At 42.3% G+C, this 4092-nt stretch overlaps 1 protein-coding gene across 11 annotated transcripts in view; it reads right to left on the reverse strand.

Annotated features, from left to right (window-relative positions):
- The window catches only part of ZMIZ1 (zinc finger MIZ-type containing 1), a 607902-nt gene that overhangs the window by 274247 nt on the left and 329563 nt on the right, over positions 1 to 4092 (reverse strand). The gene's annotated exons all lie outside the window — the stretch shown is intronic.

Genomic DNA, 4092 nt, shown 5'->3' on the forward strand with positions numbered 1-4092 from the left:
CTTCCCACCCCAGCTCCCGGTGCTTTAAAAATAGCCTCCACTTACCAGGTGCTGCCCAGCAATGGGGGAGATCCCTGCTGTCCCCCACTGCCCCACGCTGCATGGGGAGGCTCTACTGTGAGTAGAGACTCACTAGCCAGTAGTAGAGACTCACTAGCCAAGGCATTTCAAAGTCCTCTCAAGTATTCGAAAGCAGCAGTTGTACAAGCTGTAAAGTAAATGTTTGGCATACTAGAATAGACCAGGGGCCAGAAAACTTTGTATATTGCAGGCTGGAACAACCAAGCCTTAATCCAATCTCAGCAATAGTGGAGTTTCCCTGCACCTGCAATGGGGCCAGGGACTGCTGCCACTTCTTCCAGCATACCTTCTCTCTTTTCCCCAGCTGGGGTGCAAGTGCAGTTTCCAGCCCATGGGGAATGAGGAACTGAGTTTGGGTCGGGCAGCTGGAAGCTGCATTTGTACTGCCACCATTTCCGTTCCCCTGCTGCAGTGTGGAAGTACCTAGAAGCTGCCCAGCCTTGACTTAGTTTCCTACTGGCTGGAAGCTGTGCCTGTGCTGCACCTAGGAGATGGGGACAAGGAAGGTGTTGATGATGTGGGAGAGATTTGCAGCTGCGAGACCCTAATGCAGCTCGTTGCTTCCCACCCCCAGCACAGGCAGAGGCAAGGCCCTCCAGCTCCAAGGACCAGATTCAACTGACAGGCTGTATGTTGCTGACTCCTGGAATAGGCCAAGAATCTCCTCTTAGTTCTTTAGTAGATCCTCTGGAAGACTGCAGAACCACTACTGCCACCATATCTATTGTACCTAATGGCCAATAGGGCAACAAGACACAAAGATTGCTTTAGCATTCTAGCTATAATAATTTATACCCTGAAGCACAAATAGTTATAACCCTTATAAATGTTATCAGAGACAGTGTAAATGCATATACTATTCTAAATTACACAAAATAGTCTGTAAGATTAAAATACCTGTATTACTTTGCTTTGCATTATTAATATCAAGTAACTATGCAGATAGACACATGCAAATATGATCACTAGCTTGAGGTTAACAGCTCAGTCCAACAAACCGGGATTTGGAAAAAGGCAGAAGGCCTAGTTTATATCCTGGTTCTGCCACTGATCTCTTCCACAACCCAGGCAAGTAAATTTACTTTTTCTCTTTGCCACCACCTTGTCTAATTGGAGTGTAAATTCTTCAGACCATTTGCATCATGTTTGTATATATGGCTGACATACAAAAGCTGTTGGGGCTATTAGTAGTAACACCTCTTGAATAATAAGCTAACTATAATGGTAATATACATGGCTAGAACACTTACCTACGCCTTAACTTATACTAATATAATGCGGTATTCCCTCCTCCTGCCATTTCAATCAATCAATCAAACAAACAAAAAGACAAATTTCCAAATATAACACATGTTAATATGACAAATTGATATAATATATGCACATGACATCAGAATTAAAGTAGCTTGGGTCCAGATGGCAATTTGTCTAAGTTTGGTTTTGGTTTTTTGCAGCTCTTTATGACACAGCAAAGCAGACCTCAAAAAGCTAAACACTCTTCTTTGTTCTCAATGGCAACACTATACACTCCAGAGGTCAGCTTTATAGCCCTCAAATTTTCCTGAACCCCTGCCTGATTAGACACACTATGGAATCACTTTCATTCTGATCAAACACAACTAGCTAGTGACATGCATGCAAAGTTGTCAGGGAAGCGCACTTCAGTAGGCATGAGTAAGTACAACATCTTACTATTTGAAACAATACACTGATCAGCTAAAGGGGGGAACAAGGAAGGTCCTCTGAATGAGAGCCACAGGTAAAAATATAGTGCTGGCATAATTTTGTACACAGACTTATATGTTACATTTTCACTCTGATAAAACTCAGTGAGGGACATGCAGATGACATTTCCAAGCCATGTTTTAGGTAAACTTTTCTCCATTCAATTTCTCTTTCTACATCCCATTGCACCAAATCTTTTTTCTCCCACACATGGCTGTCACTTCTTATCATGATTATTGCTGCCAGTATCTAGGAGGTTTACTAAATCTGAAATGTCATGAATAGGTTTTGTTTTTTCAAAGGATACTTCATTTTTCAGTCAGGTCATATCACCACTTCAGACCAGGCATGTATAAGATTATACAAAGGTTGCTGCCTGCTACATGGCTGCCCTGGGTGGTGCTATATCAAAAGGAGAAGCGTGCACAAAATGTGCTGTGATACAAAAAGTGTAAGCATCTCTATTTCCAGCTGGCTGAAGATGGGGAGGTCTTGGGTGGTTGGTTGCCAGTAGCTAGAATTGAAATATTATGGTTTTGCATTTTATTTTGGGGTAAAAATAAACCATGGGGAAAAGTGCAACCAGTACCTGGAATTTTTCCTCTTCCTTTGAAAATGGCAAAAATTGCCCAATAACTTGGCATACCTTTCAATCAGTTAGAACTCAAATTTTGGACATTCCCTTCCTTGAAACACATTTCTGTCCTGACAAGCCTACAAATAAACCTCCCCTAATACTTAGTTGTCTATGTTGTCTCCCTCGCTTCATCTCCTTTGTATGGCTCTGGAATGATGAAATGTACATTTTATTCCCCTTACCTGGGTAAAACATTTTATCCCCCTTATCCCTACATTTTATACATCCTCCCTATCAACTGACTGGGGCATGACAGGGCAGTCCAATGTTTCCTTTTCAAGGGGGATCTATCTATCACCCTAATAAGGGGAAGTAAATCATGATTTTTTTGTTTGGTGTTGAGCTTGGCCTGATACACAAGCAGCAAAATGGAAATTATTCCATTGACCCAGCTTAACTGACATAAAATCAGACATAATGTGCCAGGCGCACAGGTTGCAAACAGTTTAGACTTCTACAGATTTGACAGAGGGCTTGGAGATCAGGCCAGGAGGCAAAACCCAGGAAACTTCTAACTTGTCTCGCATCTAACTCTACGGAGTTTCAGCTATATCATTAGAGATTGTCCTTGAAAAGTCATCATGTGGCCGAACGGGAGTTGCAGAAATATTAATATTTAATAGGTATATTAAATTTACCTCCAATGGAGAAACCATGAGACACTGTCTCTCCTTCGGCCAGCATTGTTTGAGCATTCATGTTCAGGAAAATTAAATAGATATGAATTTATTTTGGGCCTCAGTACATTATGTGGAGATATACAACACATCATTTTAGGCTGACGGGGTAGGGACAGAAGCAATGTGGCACAACTATTTTGTGTCTCAAAACAAATATAGAAAAAACTCATCATCATCATTTTAATAATGATGATCTGTCTTTCATCTCTGAACGTCTCATTTCAACTTTCCTTCTGTAAACAAATGGACAAAATATAGGCAGTACATACAACTTGGGGCGTGAACAAGGGTCATGGGACCTGGGTCAGTACGTACAACTTGCAGTGGGAACAAGTGTTCATCGGACCAAGCCACTTAAACCTGAGTCAGGATTGCCACATGCAAGTGTTTGCTGCTTGCCAGGAGAAGGTAAGGACAGATAGAGGCAAGTAAGGTGGGGGGAAGGGAGGGGGGTGAGAGGGACCTGGTGGGTCTGCAGGGTGGGTGGTGTTTGCAGGTGCAGGAAACAGTGTGGTCAGGGTTGTGGAGAGTAACTGGGCTTTCCAAACCCTGGGACTCTATTGGGAATGTGTGCAAGCATTTGTTAAATCTGGTAAACCTATTTTAGGTTGGGTTAACCCATGCCAGTCTAAAGTCAGTTCTCATCTGATGACAACTAACTTTAGATCAGGTGTACCATTTTTAGGGCAACCTAAACCCTGCAAATGCTTAACACACACAGTCATTTACATTCCCCTGAGCTGAATTAGGGCAATCTAAGCGTAACACTTGTATGCACCCATAGATTATATATGAATGTCTCCTGTTCACTAGCAAATCACCTGATCACTTGTAAATAGCAAGTAGCAGTGAGACAGACAAACCCTGAACTTCAGCTGCAGACAATTATGATTTTTTTTCACAACTGTGGGCACATCTACATGCATTACAGCATCGCAGCGAACACCATGCTATTAGGCTAATGCACAG

This window comes from Gavialis gangeticus, unplaced genomic scaffold (genome assembly GCF_001723915.1).
Source record: "Gavialis gangeticus isolate Ggan-Ray unplaced genomic scaffold, GavGan_comp1, whole genome shotgun sequence".
NCBI lineage: Eukaryota > Metazoa > Chordata > Crocodylia > Gavialidae > Gavialis > Gavialis gangeticus.